The sequence below is a fragment of the Muscardinus avellanarius genome (assembly GCF_963383645.1).
Source record: "Muscardinus avellanarius genome assembly, chromosome: 2".
NCBI lineage: Eukaryota > Metazoa > Chordata > Mammalia > Rodentia > Gliridae > Muscardinus > Muscardinus avellanarius.
The window spans coordinates 184,271,177-184,294,231 of NC_137787.1; positions in this window are offsets into that span (position 1 = coordinate 184,271,177).

Consider the following 23,055-nt stretch of genomic DNA (forward strand, 5'->3'; position numbering starts at 1 on the left):
GCGTGTGCCACCACGCCCGGCTCCTTTCCAGGTTCTTACATCTGTATTCTATTCTTATCCTGTCCAAAAAGCAAGTTCTGATTATACAGCTAGTTTTATTTTTTTTTAATCAAGTCACATCTATCAAAATGCTTGTAAAGCAAACGGGAAAGCTGATTTAAATAAGTTGACTTCCCCCCTCCCAAGAAAACAGAATAATCTAGAAGGGTAATAAAAAAAATTACGTTTACTAAAGAAAAATATTGATCTCTACAGTGTATTTTAATATGAAAATGTTATACTTGTCCTTTCTCTACCAAATATCTGCTATAGAAATACAAAACTTGTGAGCTCTTTCTTAACATTTTAATCTTTTGCCAATCTATAGCAGTCAGAAATGTTATCTAGAGCCAGGGTCGTGGTGCATGCCTGTGATCCCAGTACTTGGGAGGCTGAGACAGGCTGTGTGGCCACTTATAAAAACTGGAATGCATTTTTGCTATAAAAATAGTGTGTAAAATTAACAAATAAGTTATTACATAAACATTGTTTACCCTGTTTTACTGTATTTTAGGCACTGCATTCATAAACTATCACAAGTTAGACCCATCTAATTGTTAATCATTAATACATTTATACAAAGGATTATATTATTCAAATCTGAACTTCTATGAAAGCATTTTATGAAAAACAGGATATAAAAGAATAATATTATAGTATAGGACAGTCCCATATATGATCTTTATCTAAAGAAACTTAGTGAGACTCTATTTACAAACAAAAAATAAAATAGGGCTTTGTCTATAGCTTATTTGCTCATCTATGATTATTCTCCTTTGTCTAGAGTCCTCCTATGACCCTTTTTTTCTCCCCAGAGTCTGCATATTAGGGAGAGCATCAAATTTCTAAAAGGGGAATCAAAACTTTTCTTTTCAACACAATCTATCAAAATGCATGTGAACCAAAAGGGAAAGTTGATATAAATAAAGTCTACTTCCCACCCTCCCAGGAAAACAAAATAATATCTAATATCTATGGGTAATGAGGAAATAATTAGGTTTACTAAAGAGCTAGAATGTCCCTAGTTCAATCCTCAGAATGAAAAAATAAATAAAAAACAAAAACAGAACGCAAAAACAATAACTAACTGTAGGAACTAAAAAGAAAAAAAGACACGAGGTAATGTTAAAAGATTGGCTTTCTCTAGGACCATGAAAGACTAAATAGGCAAAATATTAGTAAAGATAAGGACACTATGAATAAAATAATGAATATAATAAATATATATTCTATTATATAAAAATAATCGGATGCTCTCCATAATATATGGAAACTAGGAAGAAAATGTGTCATAGGAATAACTCTAGACAAAGAAGGAGAATCTCTAGATGAGCAAATAAGAGGACCTAAATGGAGGATGGGAGGGAGAAGAGGAAAATTCCCTAATGCATATGATGTATACTAACAAATGTATCAAAGTCAATCACTAATCCAAACATAAGAAGGATGAGGGAGGAGAAAATGGGAGGGGAATTGGGTAAGGGCTAATTGGGTGATGTATGCATGTATGCCTCTACCATCTCGCACTCCATTAAGATGTATGACTACAGTGCACCAATAAAAAAAATTAAAAAAAACAATCAAATCATCTGTATTTTAATTGTTATAAAATATGCAAATATGTCAGGTAATAAACTCAACACTAGAAACAGTATGCACAATGCTATAACTGTGATGTCATTTTAAACAACAGACTTGAACATCTTCAAATTTCGGTACCCACAGGCATCCTGAATGAATTTTCTGTGGAAAATGAGGGACAAATGGATATTAAAATAAAGACTTGAACTCCAGACTTATCCAATTTCAGATAATCACAACTTAATTTTGGGTTCCATCTCATCTAATATCTGTGTTTGCCTCAAGCTTTCCCACTCGATGACAATCCATTCTGACACCAATATTCACCTGGCTGCACAATCAATAACACAAGTATAGCCATTGATTCGACTCTTTTCCCCTTACAATTCATCCCTTAATACAACCTTCTTGAATTTAAATGACAATATCCTACAAACCTATGTATTTTCCATGTTAGCCCCTCCTTCCTCCTCTTTAAAGACTCTATTGCAGCCAGTCTGTTTTGATTTCTTCCACTTTATTTCCCTACATCAAATATTTCTTCTGCAATCCATCTTCAACTTTGAAGCCAGTAGCATCATTTTAAGTAGCAATTGAGAATACAACTTTGGGTTCCTTTAGCTCTCCTTCCCATTTTAAACCTCATTTTATTCCACACAACACTGTGTTTTACCATATGTTTTTGGCCCACCAGACTCCAGTTTCATCTTTTTCCCACCTGCCGTAGCTCAGGGTTTTTGTTTTCCCTGCTTGTTTTCTTTTGTTAATGATAAGCTCCTATTTCCATTTGTAACTAGATATCCTACTCAGATCTCTTAACCTTAATCCCCTCTGCAAGTCTCACAAAATATCTGCTATGCTATATGTTTCTGGTTTTTTATTTTTTCCCTTGCTTTATAGGCATTAGACATTTGTCTTCAGCATTGCACTAATATTAATTACAATACAAAATTTTACTATATATTCATTTTTATAAAGTCTGGTAGTAAAATAATTTTTATAATCACTAATTCATTTCCAGGATTTACAAACTGTACACTCAGATCATGTGAGTTCCATACATTTGGAACTTAATTTTTCTTACTTAACTTAAATTTACCTTTAAATTGGAAGGGCATAATCACTTTTTTTGGCAATAACTTTAAAAGCAAATACTATTTAACACCTTTGTGCAGCCCTGAAGCACTCTTCCCAAGGTGACAGCCTTTGCAGAGTTAACTAAGCTTCCATGCAAATGATGTACCAGTAGAAGTAAGAACAATGGCTGGACTCTCTGCAATTTAATTTTGTGTATGTGTTTGTCAACCTCTAATACTTATAAAGTTTCTTTTAAAAATAAAGGCAAAGTTGTAAATATCTTTATTTTTGCACAAATGATTATCTTTATGCTTTTATTGACATAAATCAGTATTCTTTGTTCACAAGTGATAATCTTCAATAATCTGATTGTTGGCAAACTATATAGATTGTCGCAAAGAAGGATATATGATAAATATTTAGGTGAATTCATTCCCCAACTTCCAAATGCTTAACTTAGGTCACTCTTTATGATCAGAGAAATCATAAAAATTTAGAAAATAAATAGCTCACTCTTCCTAACAAGAATGAAGGGAATAAGAGTAGCCCAGGATATTAGAGTTATGCTATGCTATAAAAAAGGCCATTTTAATATTCCATTCTTCGTTTTTCTCCCTAAAGACTTTCATAAACAGCATTTGCTGATTTCAACTTTTTTTTACTAAAAAAATAAATAAAGCTTATTATTCATGCCCTCAGTGATTATATTGAACAAATCCATGTCCTAACTAGAGAGAACTATGTGAAATAAAGATGGATGATATTAGGCCATGAGTATGTCAACTGTAAAATACTGAGCATTTTTAAAATTTCAGTGACATGATTCTTACTATCTATGAATAGAATTAATTTTATTTTTTATTTTATTTTATTTTGTGTGTGTGTGTGTGTGTGTGTGTGTGTGTGTGTGTGTGTGTGGTACTGGGGTTCCTGGAAGCCCTTCTACCTCCGGGCTACACTCCCAGACCTATTTTATATTTTTGAAACAGGGTCTCTTACGCCAGCGCAGCTGGCTTCGAACCTGCGCGATCCTCCTGTCTCCGCCTCCCAAGCGCGGGGATTACAAGTGTGCGCCACCACGCCCGGCTAGAATTAAGACATTAAAGTAAAATGAATTAAGATTCGATTGCATTTAGCTGTTTATTGATTTACATATACATCTAAAATATTCAGTCAGGTTTATAATTAATTATTTTGTTAAATCACAACTGTCACTTTATAATAGAAATTTCAATGTACATGATGTACACTCACAAACACATCAAAATCAATCACTAAGGAGAGGGAGGGAGGGGGGAGAAAATGGGAAGGGAACTGGGTAAGGGCTAAATGAGAGTTGTGTGCATGTATGCCTCTACCATCTTGTAGTCCATTAAGATGCATGATTACAATGCACCAATTTTAAAAAAGAAAATATAAAAGTAATTGCAGGAAAAAGATAATTAATATTCTTTAAATGAAATAACACTTTGTATTCAAATATATGGAAATACTTAAAGAGCTTTTTAAGCAATTGTGAATAATACTTTACATATCAATAAACACATTATAATTTATGAGAGTGATAATTTGCTAAGTACTCAGAGTCAAGTTTATGTCTAACAAATTAATGATTGCTACCAGTCTTTTGTTTTATTTATTTTTAGAGTGGCAGATTTCATTTTTATGTCATGTTGAATTTTTCCATTGCTCTGATGACTGCATTATTTTGACTGCATTATTTTGGCTTCAGTTTTTCATGCATGGGAACACATTTATTATTTGAAATAAAACAGTATATTTAAAAAAGTGAACACTTGTTGTATAAGTAACTTTGTGAAATAACTCATCAGTTATTTTTAGATTAACACATTATTTGCAGAGATACCATATACTTATTTAAAATCAACTAACTCAAGTAAATTTGTGCAAATTCAAATAACAGGCATAATTCTAAGCACTGTGAAAAGTGCAAAGGGATATCAACATAATACTCAGAATAAAATGCAATTTTAAACTCATGAATTGTTTATTTCTGGAATTTTCAATTTAATATCTTCCAAACATGGTTGACCGTGAGTATCTGAAACCACAGGAAATGAAACTGCAGATAAGGGGAACTACTGTAGTTATTTCTTAGCTTTTCAAACTTTTAAGAAATGCAATTATTATCTGATATTTCTCTTAGAAAGTTTATTGCTAATATTCAAGTTCAAATCCGGGGGAAAAATATCCTTGGTTTTAGAAAAGCACTTTTATGGAAATTTTCCTAAACTCTTCCGTCTGCTATGTTCATTCACACAAAATTTAGTACATTTGTCTAAAACTGTGAAAGGACTGGGAATTTTTTTTTCCTTTCTTGCAAGTTATCCTACTACTGCTCCATAGGTGATGGAAGATGAAACAGTTCCCTTGCACCAGTAACAGTGTCCAGAGTGTCCACAATTGCTACTTCGGTTCTCCAAGCCCCAATTCATTCAAGTCATTATGATCAGGGGGTCAGAGGACAAATGTATACACAACAGGTTAAATTATAGGAAAGAAAATCTAAGTTTAGGGAGACCCAATGTTCACCTGCTTTTGCTTTGTGGAGAGAACTATCACAAGCTTCACGCTTTAAGGCAGTTTGGCCTTTGCTATGGGGAACTATGCTCTGCTTTCCAAAGTGGTTTATAATACCAACATTCTTGATGAAGTTTAAACAAAGGGCATCTGGTGACCCTGCTTGCTAGATGTGCAAAAATGCAAGGAATGGATAAAGAATTATATTTTGATTGAATTAAATTAAAAGTACCATAATTTTAGACTTATAATCTCCAGCATTTAATCCCCTGGGTATGTATATTTATATATGCACATATATTAAATATATGTAATAAAATGGAAGCAATTGAAGATATACATATATATCATATCTATATACATACATATATTAAATATATGTAATAAAATGGAAGCAATTGAAGATATACATATATATCATATACAGATATGTATATCATATACATACATATGTATATCTTCAATTGCTTCCATTTTATTACTGCAGTGCTATGTCTGCATATGCTATGTCTACAAATTTTAACCCTCTGAGAGTAAGCTTCAGTTTCTGAACTCCTCTGTCAATGTGATTTGACAATATAATGTCGTCCACTGAGAATTTAGATTAATTTGGATACAAAATCTAGGATATTATCTCAAATATAGGTTTACTGATACAGGCATTACAAATGTTTGATGATAGAAATTCCCATGTTAAGATAGTTTCTTCAATTTTCCTTACTTCAGGTAATATAATTTAATTTCCAGGAAAAGGAGCAATAGTGATATTAAATTTATAGCAGTTGAGATATGACTATTCTTGGTCATTTTGTAAAAGTTGAAAAATATCACTAGAAAATTTCCCCTGACTATATAACATTGGACTTGAAAATTGATTAATGATGAGTTACTTTTAGGAAATAACTATAATTACAAGCCTCACATTTTAATGTATGGTGAAAACTTAATACCCCAAATTCAACAAAAGTGGGGAGATAATATAGGCTATATACATTAAAGTAAAAAAAAATTGGGGATCTCAATGTGAAAAAGAGCAAGTAAATTTGTTCTGATGCACATTAGCGCCAGTCTTTTTGCAGATTCCCCTACACTGCTAACCTAAGAATTTATAGGACTTGGAAGGATTCTCCTCATGGACCTAATTCAGTTGTTTCTAGCTTTAAGAGGAAACACCCTACTTCCCTTAGAAATCTTTTTCTTGAATTTGTTGCTACCTGCTTTTTTTTTTTTTCCTTCATTGGAGTGGTTAAGACCCCAAAGTCAAGATTAGGTATAAATGTAGGGCATAGTATCTAAGCCTTTATTCCAAGGGGTCGAGGAGTTCTTGAGACTTTCAGGGTATTATTACCATCTGATGTTAAGGCTAGCGACTGCATAGGGCAAGACATAATCATAGACACAGCCCTTGTTCTTGTATATCTGCTGTATAACTCTTTCAGGAGCCTGGCTCAGCCATGGGAATCAGATGAAGGATTCTCAAGTTTCAGGTCTTATCATCTCACTGCAGTGAATATGCATTCTGCTATAATCATCACCAGACAGGCTCAACCAATCGAAATATATCCCTCATCTCAAATTACATCTGATAATAATATATTAGTTGTTTTCTATAATTGTAATATTTGCTCCAATGGTCTAGTAATTATTCTGACAATGTTAAAAAAAGGATTTACAGAGCACATAGGCAGAGCTAGAGACTCTTGTGACAGAACGATTGTGATTTTCATAAAAGATATCACAGTTGGAGGGGAGACATCTTATTCCTCAGGATCCCAGCAGATTAAAGATGGAGGCAGATCTCACTTTACAAGAAAGTTGTGCTTTGAGAAGGTTCTTGAGTTGGTTGTATGGAATATTAAGGGCTAACTGGCACAGCTCAGAGAAGGCAGGGTGAAGGGAACTCCTGTGATATAAGAGAGTTTTCAATGAGGAGAAGAAAAACGTGAGCCGTGTTTACCTGGCATGAAACCCTGAGGGTTAAAAAGAGGTGTAAGGAGGAGTGTAAGAATGTGTGATCTGAGCTGTGCTATGGACTGCCTCCTTACAGCTTCACCTAGCAAATGTTAGTAAAAACCTCCATTTTTGTGTCATTTTAGAGCCTGATGTATTTTTGGAAGGGTTCTAATTTGATGCTGTGATGAATTGGAAGTGGCCCAGCTTAGATCAGTTACACATCATTCTACTAGTCAGATATAAAAAAGAAAAAGGAATTTCTCTTTAATTTCTCTAATATTTGATAATTATTACAATAAACAACATTAATAGATGATTGGAAACAGACTTAACTTTAAAGACCTTTCAATCAATGAAAATACATACATACTTAGTTTGTACACTGGTTTCACTTATATATTTTGCCTCTCACACTACGATCAAATAAAATAGTATTTGCTTGCCTGTTGTTGAAAGTTAAAAAATAACTTTTATTAACTGGATGAAGCTAAGAATCCCAGTCATAAACATTACTCTTCAAAAAGTATGCACATATATCATTCTTCCTATGAACTATATTATAATGTGAGACTGTAATGTACCAGTAAAAGTATAAAAAATGCCCACTTCATTTTATTGTTGTTTTTAATATACTTTTATTGGTGCATGGTGATCACACATCATAGTGAGGCTCAGCATGATAGGGACATGCATGCACACAGCTTCTGATAAGATTCCCCATTGGATCCCACCCTATGTACAAAAATGCCAATTAAAAAATCTTTATTTGATTCACAAGTGGGCCTTAATACTTTCTTCCTCAATAAATCACAAGGAGTGCAGGTAAAATTTATAAACTAAATATTTGCATGCCATAGAAGTAAACATGTAGCCCTTTAAGAAGAATTATCTTGTCAGATTATGTCCCTTCTAACAGATTGATCCCAGAAAGCAGGTTTCACCTTTAGCAATTTGAGGGGCAACAAATACTTCGCTTTCCCGGGAGATAGCATGGCTTTATTTATCATTTCTGCAGTAGCATAATTACTCATTCAGCATGGCAGCTATAGTTTACAGAATCTGCTACAGCTTGGGTTTGTTTATTGGATGCACTTTCCAGGACTTTCCATCACCATTTCATCCCTTAGCCACTGTCTTCTGGGGGTAACCAGTGGTCAGGAAAACTCCCAAATGTGCAAAGCGCTTCTTTCTTGTCATGTATTAAAGAACATCAGCATTTCTGAAATACGCACTAGTGTCTGCTGTTGCTATGCAACGACAAGTTTACTGTAACTTATAAAATACTACGTGCATTAGCAATAAAACTCCCATGAGCAGCCTGTGATGATGACATGTATTTATTGGTTTTGAATTATACACGAGGTTCCCTTCTTGTTTTCAGCCTCAACAAATTAGATTTTAATTCAAGGAACACTTGCAAAGTAGTAATTAGGAATGATATAGTGTAATTTGGCTTTAAAATATAACATACCAAAATGAACATAAAATCATATCCATTCTCTCCTATCTTTCCATTTCTACTTTTTGTCAGTATATATTTCCCCTCCTGCAGCCTATATAAAGTGTTTAGCTTTCCTGGAATAGGTACCACACATGAATTCCAGTCAGTGACATACAGGTTCTTCCTGGACAGTAAGTTTTTCTCTTTGATGATCTCTAATATGACATGAATGTGGTACACTAGACTGGAAGTATCGAGTACCTTCCTCATTTGAGTCTCTGATTTAGCCTGAAGTAGAATCCCTGTGGCTCCAGTCTGACATCCCTCCCACCCTACCAACATGAAAAGAAACTGCTAAGTGAAGGAGATTCAACCACAGGTATTAGAGGAGAGCCAGACAGAGACAGAGGCAGGGAGATAGGTGGAGATATGCAGAGACGCCGCTGCGAAGTTTCCTTCACTACCTGAAGGGCAGAAAGACATAGCTGAGTAGGCCTTTTAATATATTTATTCCTAATATCAATCTTATTATTTTTAATTTTAATCTACTGTGTGCACAGGGCCAGTCTCTCTAATTTCACTAAAGTCTGAGAATGTCTTTTCTTCACTGGTGGCCACCAAATTGATCTATTGGTACTTTACCCTATGAGAAAGAATTAAAGATGAGATGCCAGTTTTCTCCTTTGTAAGCAGCCTGAATATTACCAGGATTCTCTTGGTTAGCCCCTCTCTTGGTTTAACTCATGTCCTTCACTGTTAAAATGAAGCACCCTGTAATAAAAATGGATATGTTTTTCTCACGAAGCTACCCTAGTTCTTTCTTTTATTTGACTGAATTAGAATCAGTATGTTAGGGGGTGACTGAAGAAGGAAAGCAGTTGGTTACCAAAAGACCAAACAACAGCAATACAATAACAACAACAACAACAAAAGATACTCAGCGACAGTTTGGGAGTCCTAAGCTTTCTCGAGAAATGCTAGAGGGAAGGTCCAGCATGATAGACTCAGCAGTAAGATCTCTGTCCCTTGCTGTGCTTTGCCAAGCCGGGCTCCCTTTCTCTCTCAATGCTTTGCCCAGTGCTGGCTGGTTGAACACTTGACACGTATCTTACACCAGGGCCCGCAGTTCTGCCCAGTCACCACTGAGAAAGTGGGTTTATATGTTAGGCTGAAAAGGAAGCGACTTTGTTAGCATTAACTTGTTCCTTTGATCAACATTCCAAAGAGCAACTGTCCTGGAATTTGTACAAAAAGCAACTTTGTACAGAGAGCATCCTCTTGCTCTAGTTCCCAGTGTGCAAAAGAGAAAGCCACTTCCCCACATCCTCTCCAGCATTTGTTATTGTTTGTGTTTTGAATGGTTGTCATTCTACTTGGAGTTAAGTGGAATCTCAGGGTAGTTTTGATTTGCATCTCTCTGATTGCTAATGATGTTGAGCACGTTTTCATGCATGTGTTGGCCTTTTGAATTTCTTCCTTTGTAAAGTGTCTATTTAGTTCACTTGCCCATTTTAATTAGGTTATTTGTTTTCTTCATGCTGATTTCCTTGAGTTCTCTGTACATTCTAGATATTAGTCCTCTATCAGAGGAGTAGTTGGCAAAAATCTTCTCCCATTTTCTTGGCTCTCAGTTGAGGTTCTTGATAGTTTCCTTTGGTATACAGAAGCTCTTAAGGTTCATGCAATCTCACATATTGATTCATCTTTTAGTTTCTTGTGCCTTTGGGGTTTGTTGAGAAAGTTTTTACCTGTGCCCAAGTATTGCAGTGTTGGACCAATGCCCTCTTCAAGGAGCCTCAAGGTCTTCGGTCTAATTTCCAAGTCTTTGATCCATCTTGAATTGACTCTTGTGCAGGGTAACTCTAATACATTGTTGGTGGGATTGCAAATTAGCATAACCACTTTGGAAAACAGTATGAAGGATCCTCAGAAGAATGGGAATGAACTTATCATTTGATCCAGCAATACCACTTCTGGGTATCTACCCAAAAGAAATGAAACCAAACTACCAAAGTAATTCAGCATATCTATGTTAATAACTGCACAATTCACCATTTCCAAGCTATGGAACCAGCCAAGACATCCATCAACAGATGAATGAATTACAAAACTATGAGATATGTACACAATGGAATTTTCCTCAGCCGTAAAGAAAAACACACATCATTTACAGGGAAGTGGATGAAACTAGAGTCCATGATGCTAAGTGAAATTAGTAAAAAAAAAAAAAAAAAAAAAAAAAAAGAAGAAATCAGATGTTTTCCCTAATATACAAAAGCTAGAGAGAAATGGGTCATAGGAGGAAATATTGACAAAGAAGGAGATTCTGTAGATGAACAAATAAGGCGACCTAACTGAGGGAATGGGAAGAGGAAAAGGGAAATTTTCTAATGCACTTTATTTTTTTTAATTTTATTATTTTTTTCTTTTAACAATTTTTCTTATTGAACATAAATAGTATACATTTAAACTATATTTGATGCCCTCTCCCCCCTGCCCCCGTTTTCCCTTCCCCCAATGGTTGTCCAGGTTAACCATGTCATATTCATAATTTTACACATATTCAGATGTAGACCCTCATTAATCAAGATAAGCCTTCCTCCTCTCCTATCTTTCCATTCAAACTTTGCTGGCATTTCTCCTCCATTATCTGGAGTCCCACTGGTATCCTCTGTGTTTCCTAGTTTGGGCATATTAGAGGAAACATATGTACCTTCTCCTTCTGTGCTTGGGTGATCTCACTTAACATAATGTTCTCCAGGGCTTTCTATCTTCTTGCAAATTATATAATTTTGTTCTTCTTTATGGCTGAATAGAATTCCATTGTGTGTATTTCCCACAGTTTTGCTATCCATTCATCTGTTGATGGAGATCTGGGTTGGTTCCATATTTTGGCTATTACAAATTGTGCTGCTATGAACATAGGTATGCATACGTTGCTGTATTTCTCTGAATTCAACCCCTTTGGAAAGATACCCAGGAGTGGTATAGCTGGATCATATGGTTCTAATGCACTTTAACAAACATATCAAAGGCAATCACTAGGCCAAACATTAGAAGGAGGAACGGGGAGGGAATATGGTAGGGATTGGGTAAGGGCTCATTGGGTGACATGTGCATGTATGTCTCCATCATCTTGTACCCCATTAAGATGTATGACTACAATGTAACAATAGAAAAATTAAAAAAAGATAAAGCCAGTATTTTTCATACCAATGCATATCTGAGCATTCCAACTCAGGTTAATCTCCTCAGTGCCCTTAACTTGTATAGATTTTGGGGAAGAGAAAGGAGGCATTCCAAGATATGGTATTTTACTGACCCTTTTTCTTTAAAGATAATACGGTGAGACAAAGTTAGTAGATGTCAGATTCCTGCTCACTACCTGTCATCTTCATAATTTGGATTCTTTTGTCAATCATTCTAATGCTTGTCCTGATCCCTAATTTGCATACCTGCTACCTACCAGGTATACATTTAAAAACAAAATGAAACAATGATTAGCTTGTAATGGGGCAAATAAACCCGGAGGGGGGGGACTTCTTAGAGTCAGAGATTAAAAAGGATATAGAAACACTTTTGACTAAATATAAGGGTTACAAAGAAGTTGCAACAAAATAATGAAGTATAAGCTTTCCAAAATAATAAACTGGATCTCCACAAAAAGAGCCCTTGATGAGTCTACTCTTCATTCTCAACTTCAAATTGTTTCTGAGCCCTTGATAAATGCCACCTGTGACAGATGTTTGGGGAAATGTAGAACTAGAAAATACATGAACACGAGTATAAAAAAATCAATAGGACTGAATCCTTGACAAATATTGACAATATAATGCAGGGGTTAGTGATTTTTCTGTAATTCAGTTGATTCTGATTATCTTCAAATACTTGAAGTTGGATCCTAAAGGAAGCCTTGAAGACAACAACAAAAGGTGCAGTTTGAGAACAACAGTAGCCAGGGATGTGACTATTCAAGTGGGATACCTCCAGGAAATATTCAATTTTTATTTGATATTTGAAGAAAGATAAGCCAAAAGGGCAAGAATCAAGGTACTTAAAGTAAAAAAAAAAAAAAAAAAAGGAAGCATATGAGAACCACAGAAGATAATGATTGATATAAAAATAAAAGACTAACAATAAATTCTACTACTATCATAGCTAATTTTTTAAAGTTTTTTGCTGTACTGATGATTGAAAACATGGGCATTCAACCTCTGAGCTATGCCTAAATAAATAAATAAATAAATATAAATATAAAAGTAGGTGAAACACAATTTAAAAGTGACATAATACTAAGGATGCCAATTCAGTAGGTACTACCTGTAAAGTCAGGCCACACAGACATGTGCTTTGAGGAAGTATCATGTGAGATCCCTAAGTATTCTGGACACCTGGAAGATGATATCACAAACATAACACACCCATCTTTGTTTATCTACCTATAATAATATGCAAGGATGTCAGTTGACACTTTTAATATCAAAGAAGGGGGAGAATAAAAACTTTACTAAGGTGAAGTGTGGCTTGTGGCCCTTAGAATTCTAGTACTTGAAAGCTGTTGCCAGGTGTGGTGGCACACACTTGTAATCCCAGCATTCAGGAAGCTGAGACCAGAGGATCGCGGTTTGCAGACAGCCTCAGCTACTTAGTGAGGCCCTCTGCAACTCAGTGAGACCCGGTTTCAAAATAAAGAATAAGGAAAAAAATAGGGCACAGGGTGTAGCTCGGAGGTCGATTGCCCCTGGGTTCCATCCCCAGACCTGCAAAAATAAAAACTAAAAAAAAAGAAAGCTGTGTTCCCCTGATAGGCAAAGCTGGTGGAACAGAGAGGAAAGGTAATATATATCCTGGCCTTGGGAAAGCAAAATTTATCACAAAGATGAGGGCAAAAGAAGATTATGAAAACATTCATGAAATGAAATAAACTCTCACCTCGTTTTTTATCTGTCTAGACATTTGGCCAGTTTGTAAGATGAGTACAAAGAACTAAGGGCTTAATTCTCATTATACATTGGACCATTACACTCATATAAACATGAAGAGGTAAACTGCAGAAGCAGCATTTGACATATAATTTTTTAATTACAGAAGCATCTTCAACAAGTTTTCATTCTTCATATTTATTTCCAAGATTTTTTTTTTTTTTTTGTACTGAGGATGGAACCCTGGGGCTTTCTACTTCCAGGCTACATTCCCAGATCTATGTTTTATATTTTATTTGAAAACAGGGTCTCACTAAGTTGCTAAGAGCCTCACTAGGTAGCTGAGGCTGTCCTTGAACTTGCAACCCTCCTATCTCAGCCTTCCAAATGCTGGGATTACATATATATGCTGCCACACCCAGTTTAAAAACTATTATTTTTAATTTTCAGATATATCCAGCCTATATTTTTGCTCTCTGATAAAATATTAGAAACCAGTTTGAGTCCAAAACATTGCATGCATAAGCTGGAGTTTAGTTTTTATTTATATCATGATGAATAAAATATTATCATGTACAGATTTAGTAAAAATTTACTTTTTCACAATATTTAGTTTTTCAGGGCATTAAAAGTATGCCACTGCCATTTATTTGGGTATTAGAAGCATTAACTATAAATGCTGTGTTTTTTATTGGTAAATTGTTTGTATGCCTCTATATTTATATATATTAATTTTGTTTCCTAACATGTTACTAAAATTTTCATCATAATAGTTGTCAATTGATTTTCACAACTTCTCAATTTATTTAATTCAAATTTGTCAGTTAGTGATAGTTTTGCTTCTTTCTTTTCAAGTTGTTAACCTATTTTCTGTTTTATTAACAAGTACTTCTGAGGAGTGTTAATAATAGGCACCCATGACTTGTTTCCTTGTTAATGGAAATTTATCAGCTTTTTCACCATTAAGGACCACGTTTTGTCTTTCTTATTCACATGTTTACATACATGTTTGTATACATGGAACTATATATGTGTGTACAGCTATCTTGTTAAGAAATACCATACTACGATTCCATTCTAATTGTAGTCAGATGGAATTTCAGAGCAGGTTAGTTATGCATGACTCCTAATGCTAATTATTTCACTATTATTGCTATTGTTTTGGGCCATATATATTTCTTCTTTTGAGAAGTGTCTATTCAGTTCAATAGCCCAATTTTTATTGGGTTATTTTCTTGGTGTCTTCTGTTTTTTAAATTTTTATATATTTTAGATATTAGTCATCTATCAGATGAGTAGCTGGTAAAAGTTTTCCCTCCCATTCTGTACGTTCTCTATTCACACTCTTGTTCCCTTTGCTGTGCAGAAGCTTTTTAATTTGATGTGATCCCATTTATCTATTCTCAGTTTTATTGTCCAAGATTTATTGACAAAATCTTTACCAGTGCTTACATGCTGGAGAGTTGGTCCTTTATTATTTTCTACTAGTAGTTGCATAGGTTCTCATCTAATTTCTAAATCTTTGATCCATTTTGAGTCCACTTTTGTTCAGAATGAGAGATTGGGGTTTAATTTCATTCTTGCACAAATGGTTATCCAATTTATCATCACCATTTATTAAAAAGGCTTTTGCTTCAACAAATGTATTTGGCACCTTTGTCAAAAACCAGCTGACTATAATAAGTAGATTTTTCTCAGTATCTTCTATTCATTTGATCTATGAGTCTGTTTTATATAAATACTATGCTGTTTTTATTACTATAGCTCTGTAGAATGATTTAAAATCAGGAATTGTGATGCCTCCTGCATAGTTCTTATTGTTCATAATTGCTTTTGCTGTTTTGAGTTTTTCTATTCTTTTATAAGGATTTTAGAACCATTTTCATGTAATCTGTAGGAAAATAGAGAATATTATGCTAAGTAGGATCAGAGTCAGACTCATAAAATGAAAGGACACATGATTTCTCTCCTCTGTTAAACCTAGAAAGAAAATAAAAAATAAAGGGAATTTCATGAAAATGAATAGGAGGAGAACAGTAAAATAGTGGAAGTGAATTGGGGGAAAGATGAGGGGAGAGAAAAAAAGAGGCTTTAGGAAGGAAACAGACCAAATAAGTTATGTTTATATATGAATATATGAATCTCTATCACAAAAGTATGCATGGAGAGGGAGGAAGGAAGAGGGGCATGTGATGCAGAGGGAAACATATCAAGAGATGTCTGCATATGTGAATGTATCGCATTATAACTACAATACACCAAGAGAAAACAATCTTGACCACTTTTTAGATAAGGTTTTTTTTTTCTCCCCATTAGTCATGTTCAATGATTGCTAAGAAAACTGGATATGTTGAAAATTTAAGTACCTTAATTAAAATGGCATCTTTTTTTCTCTCCAATTCTACGTGGGCATCTTTTCTTGCATTTTTATTCATTATCTTTTCTACTGGACTCTGAACAGTCAGTAACCAGCATTCCTAATCAATGATGTAGAAATGCATGGTATGTATTTTCTTGAGTCTATTCACTAAACATTTGTAAAAAAAAAAAATCCTGTTATTGAATCCTATTGAATAATAATGATGTGTCACAGCGCTATTAAATAAATCCACAGGCATGATGTAAATGACTTGTTTGTTAGTTTGAAAATTGTTCCTGATTATGGAGAGATATCTGTATAAAGAATCATAATTGTTTTGAGTTAAAATACAGATGTAAACACAGAGCGTTGGTTCTATCTAGGATGTGAACTGCTGAGCTTAGCAGTGCTTTCTGTATTTTGTTTTCCTGTCCTTTTTGTCAAGCTGTCAGTGATTGCTTCACACTATTGAATATATAACTGCCTTTAGCAGTTCTCTCACTGCTTCTAATCTGCTTCTTTGAAGCAGAAGCAGAAAATTAGTTTGGCTGAGAGTCAGAGCTAGCCTGCATCTTATATTAAGTGGAGAGGTCAAAAGTCTCTGAAAATGACTGGAGGCCTTATTTACAGAGGAAATTATATAATCCCTTGTTTTATTGATTTTCTCTTCCTAATATTCACTTTTGAAACTCTGTCTAGGACTTTCAGGTTTGGTAGTCAGTTAAGTTAGAGCTCTAGACCAAACTTTGATTTATGGCCCAGAGCTCTTGTGTTCTGCACCAATGAAACGCATTGCATCTTTATCTTTTCCACTCTTCTCATCTAGGTCCCTAACAGTGGACCTGGTAGATGGCAAGTTTTTAGTTTGGTTCAAGTCATTGGATCTGATCACTGAATATATGTCAATTGTATATTCTCCTTTGATTATTTCACACACAGAGGAAAACTGAGAAGGTGGGAAACTAAAGTCATCATCTTTATTTCCTGTTCAATTTTGCTTTCCCTTTTTTTGGTTTATTTATTTATTTTATTTTTTTATTTTTTTGGCACTGGGAAATGAACTCAGGAGCATTCTACCTCTGAGCTACACCCCCAGGCACTTTTTTTTTTTAAATATTGGAACAGTATATCACTAAGTTGCTGAGTTGGGCATCAAACCTGTGATCTTCCTGTCTCAGCCTCCCAAGTACTGGGATTACAGACCTGATCCACCTGGCTCAGTTTGTATTGCCTATTTTTGATGAAAAGTACAAACATTCACTCAGTCACCTAGGCTAGAAACCTAGGAGCCAACCCAAGTTTCCCTTTCCCCCTAAATACTCATAACTAACTGATAACAAGTTTTGCCTGTTTCCCCTTCCAAATAGCTCTTGAATCTACGACTCCCTCTCTACCCTTACTTCTCTGTCTTGGCTAAGCCCTTACAGTTCTTAATTTGGAATTTATCATCACTCAAAAATCCAGCCCCTTTCACATTCGTGACCCCTCTTTTTAAAAAGATTTCAGATAAGTAAAATTAGCTAATTGTTAAATTTAGCTTTCCATGACAGAAATGAGAATTTGGGAAAAGTTAAGCCAGTAAGAATTTATACAACATAGTAATGAAAAAAACTATATTCAGAAAGAACTTCAAAATTTCACATAGGATTTTCCTTGACTCTTTCTCTGAATGCTGACCAGTATGAGTACGTAGGTAAACTACCCAACGACAGGATAAACTAATGGAAAGGCAAAGACAGGAATGTCTTTCTCCACAACTTCCATGAGGCTGCAAATAGCATGTGTTCTCATTGGTCAGAGGAGAAAAATACTCATCTAATGAAGGACTCAAAAGGGTGCTATTTCACTGGTATGAGAAAATGTTATCTAGGCCAAGAAATGATCTAGTCACATCAAGCAAAGCTTAAAAGAAGGTTTTAAAACAACTACAGTACCCGTATCTAACTGAATTACTACCCAGAATCAAGTTGAAAAGCATAGCCAAGAGTGATGGCGCACGCTTGTAATCCCAGCATTTGAGAGGCTGAGACCGGAGGATTGAGGTTCGCAGACAGCCTCAGCTACTTAGTGAGGCCCTCTGCAACTCAGTGAGACCCTGTTTCAAAATAAAAAAATAAAAAATAGGGCAGAGGGTGTAGCTTTGAGGTCGAATGCCCCTGGGTTCCATCCCCAGACCCGCAAGAAAAAAAGAAAGAAAAAAGAAAAACATTTTGGAGTACAAAAACATTCAGCACAAAAAAGATAAAACTAACTCTGCCTGGTATCCAATAAAACGCATCAGATATGCAGAGATGCAGGAAATATGAGCCATAAGGATATTATCCATAAAGAAGAAAAATAATCACTACAAACAGACCCCAAATGAAAAGACAATGGTATTAGGACAGTTAGAAATCTATGCCTGGCAAAGGAGAAGAAGCATGAAAGGAGGGACGTGGAAAGGATATCAAAGCCCCAAATGAACTTGGAGACCTTGAAAAGGAAAAAAAAAAAAGACCAAAAGCAGAATAGAGCATTAATGAGACAACTTCAAGCAGCCTAAATATGAGTAATAATTGTATTTCCCAAAGAAGAAGAGAATGAAGTCATTTTAAAAAATGCTATATAAAAAAAATCACTCAAGATTTTCTAAATTTCATAAACTGAGCTTTCATCAGCTCCGTGAGCATCCTAAGGCTTTTAGTTATTAATATCAAGTGAATATTGCCAAGAGATGAGTCCTCATGGACTAAGAAAGTCAGGGGCTAAGCACATTAAACTTTCAGTCAGCATAAATTGACTGAAAAAATTCCAGATTGTTCCCTCTGGCCACGGAGGGAATGATCTCATGGTGACCGAGTGAGAATCCAGTGAGCCTCAGGTGCATCACAGATCTGCTCCTCCACCAAGCAACAGTTCCTGGGACCTGAACCATGTGCTAGGACTCTTCCCTTGATGAACAAGCTAGCTTCCTGTTTCCTTTTACACTTCCATTCTTCCAGATCTCCCACGTCCCTTTCTGATTTTTATGAAAGTTTCTTATTTATTGTCTCCTAGTACACTTCATATCTGTCTATGAATGACTGTCCCCAGAGATAAAAAGTTCTATAAAGTGGAAGTCAGCAATATCCACAAGTGATTTGTTTCTTAGGACAACCATCACCTATGGTAGTGTGTGTCTAGAGAGTCGAATATGGGGAAAAAAAACATCACCAGGAAAGACACTCATGGAAAAAAAATCCCAATTATTATTTTTTTTTTGGTGGTACTGCCTCTGGGCTATACTCCCAGACCTGTTTTTTTTATATTTTATTTGAAAACAGAGTCTCTTAAGCCAGCGAGGCTGGCTTCGAACCTGCATGATCCTCCTATCTCCGCCTCCCAAGCATAGGGATTACAAGTGTGTACCACCATTCCCAGCAAAATCCCAATTTTTATACACAAAAAGCTTACCAAATTCTGGCTTTCTATATCGGTATAGTTCTTCGTTAGTTTTTAATAAATGCAAATAAGGTTGTATTTTTAATAATGATACTATTTTTCTCTTTGTGCATGTCACATGAATTATGTATAGTAATATATGGAGAGATAAACATAATACTGTGCTGCAGTTTGCATAGTACCTTGTACCATAGCTCTCTACAGGGGGTACAGGGGATTGACTCTAGAGGCATTGTTTCTCTGAGTTGCACCCCAACCCCTATTTTATTTTTTATTATTTAGAAACAAGGGGTCACTAAATTTTAATTGCTGAGGCTGTCCTTGAATTGCAATCTCTTGTCTTAGCCTCCCAAGTACTGAGATGACTGGCATGGGCCATCATGCCTGGCTCACTACACACATTGGTATGTTCAGTTAAATGTCTTTGGTAAACACTCAGCAAGTATGATGGAATATTACCAGAATACTCTGTATTGATTATAGAATTAAGATATGTACCTAGCATTATCTCCAAAATTATTAGAAATAATATTATCATAATTTGTCATCTACTAAACACTGTATTGAATGTGAGATTCGTTATGTTTTATTATATCATATTTCCTCTCATAATATAATATTGTTCATTAAAGAATATATTTTATATAAAGATCATTTAAAATCCAAATCTTTCTTTAGACCCTTCCAGCTAAACTATAATTTCCACCTGTCGTGTTTTCTAAAAATAAAGTGAAAAAAATCAAATGACTATCTAAAATGGTTTCAAAAAGGATTATATCATAGATTCTGTGAAATCTTTCCTGATTTAAGTCCTGTGAGTACCTAGGTATCATGAGATGGCAAATGCTTGGCTCACAGAACAGCATGATATTAAAGTCTTTCCATAGACTTCCATTCATCACAGTTATCTGTGGGCATGATATCATAATTTGTATACAGTATTCGTCTTCCCCTGAGGAAGTCTGGGCATTTTTAAATCAGTTACTCAAACATTATCCCCTTAGTCCTATCTACCTTATCATTTTTACTCCCAAAGCTTAGAAAGTACAACGTCTGGCTTGTGGAGGGCAGAGATCCTCAAGGATCTAGTATAATACAAGCATCATGGGAAAGCAAATAGACACAGACAAATTAAGCACTACTCTCTCACCACACTGAAGCCCAGCTGAAGGCAAGAATCTGCACAGAAAATAATCATAGAAACAGGAACTGGCAGTTGTCATCTTTAGGTCGACTGTCGAACTCAACCAAGATTTTCATATCCTACTTACCATATCCAGAAATACATTTTATTTTTATACTGGAATTGAAACTAGAAGCATTCTACCTTTGAGCCACACTCCTATCCCTGTATTATTTTTTGTATTGTTAACCTTGTTAAGTTACTGAGGGTCTCTCTAAATTGCTGAGAGTGGCCTAGAACTTGTGATCCTCCTGTTTTGGCTTCCCAAGTACTGGGATTACAGGCATGCACCACCACACCTGGCCAGAAGTAAATTTTAAGTGATGTTGATAAATTAACATTTTCATTGTCTGTATATCTATCTATCTATCATCTATCATCTATTTGTCATCTATCTAGACCTAATCTTTTGAGGTAGGGACTTGAGATCAAATATGCATCTAATGGAACAGACTGGAGGCTGAGTCAGAGACCCTGATTCTCTCCATAGAAAGAATCACTAGTATACTAGTAGTCTTGAGTGAAAATAGTGCTCAGATAGTTTTTTTGTTTTGTTTTGTTTTTTGTTTTTGTTTGTTTGTTTGTTTTTTCGGTGGCACTAGGGTTCCTGGAAGCCCTTCTACCTCCAGGCTACACTCCCAGACTCCCAGACCTATTTTTACATTTTTATTTGGAAACAGGGTCTACTAAGCCAGCGCATGCAGCTGGCTTCGAACCTGTGCCATCCTCCTGTCTCTGCCTCCCAAGCGCAGGGATTACAAATGTGCGCCACCACGCCCAGCTTTCAGATAGTTTTTGTAAGAGCCAACAAGATCCAGAACATCTTGGGAATATGTTTGCTTTTTTGCCTAGTTCTTGAGGAGAAAAAGGTACAAAATGAAACTGGAACATTCTGTAGTGCTAAGAAGAAAGTGCTCAAGAAAATATTGGGAACAGGTCACCTCTTTTCCATATCTGCACATTCCTCAACACACTCTCTTCTTTTTTCCCCTTGCAGTCGTGACTCAAGATCAATGAGGCAAGAACATTATTTCAGACTCATAACTTCCCTCAGTACTTCTGTTGGCTAGATTCCCTAGAAGACTCTACTTCTTCAAAACATGCTTGCATAAAGTTTTATTTCCATTGTTGGTCATGACAAAGAAAAAACACTTCAAGCTGGGTGCAGTGGGGCATGCCTGTATCCCAGTAGTTGGGAGTCTGAGACGAGAGGATCACAGGTTCAAAGCCAGCTTCAGGCTCTCAACAACTTAGTAAAACTGTGTTTCTAAGTAAAAAATACAATAGGGCTGGGAATATATCCTAGAGGTAAAATGTTCCTAGGTTTAATCCCCAATACTGCAAGAAAAATCACAAATGTAAACTAGGAGTTGTATAATGTAATTATAACAAGACAATTTTATTATCTCTGCTTCCCTTGTGTTTTTGATGCACCTGAGCAATAACTTTAATTTGCTGAGGATGGTGGAGCCCACCTACATTAGGTTTCTGACTTCTTGTTGAAGGCAGTAAAATAAAAATAGCTCTGTACTCTTGATCAGCAGTAAAGCAAGTGTCTACTGCAATTGGCATTATTTTGTTTTTCTCTAGATTCAGATGCTTCCCACTTTTTCCTAGAAAGCCATGGAATTCTTACCTATGACTCATCCTTAGATACAGCCTCCTCTTGGCAGCCTTTCATAAAGCCTCAAGGCGGAATTAAACCTTCTTCCCTTATATGACAGTAGTAGTTGAGAGTGTGGGTAGAAAATCTAGCTCAGAGAGCTTCAATGTTCTGGGTATAGTAATGAGGGAAAACTGTTGCTATTGCTGTTACTGTTTCCTGAAAGGAAAAGGGCAGAAAAGAAATAAAAAAGAAAAAAAGAAGAGAGAAAATTAAATGCAATTAGCAGTATAGAACATTAAACTGAAACTAGATTCCAGTTCAGAAGAGGAATTTTTATATTATTAGGGAGATTGGGTACCATGCAACTTGATATGTTTGCTATATAGCAATGGATAGGTATGCCAGTCTTTCTGACTCTTCACAACATGAGGAAATTCTGTTAAAATGCACATAGCATATGTAAGACCTTTATTTTTATGAACGTTAAGAAAAGTGCTTTGTTATATGACTGAGTCAAAACAGAAAAAGAGGCCCACTCATAGCCAGGCTGGGTGGCACATGCTTGTAATCCCAGCATTCGGGAGGCTTAGACTGGAGGGTCATAGTTCATGGACAGCCTCAGCTACTTAGGCCCTCTACAACTTAGTGAGACCCTGTTTCAAATCAAGAATGAAAAATAGGGCAGGGGGTGTAGCTTGGAGGTGGAATGCCTCTGGGCTCCATCCCCAGACCTGCAAATAATAAATAAATAAATAAATAAATAAATAAATAAATAAATAAATAAATAAAAGAAGAAGCCCACTAATGAAATAACTGGGCAATTTTTGAGACTAAACTAATCAGAATCAGAAGAAACAGAAATTTGGGGGAAGTGGAGGAGGATGACCACAAAGTTAAAAGCCTACAGATAATTTTTTTTTAATTCTGAGGAAG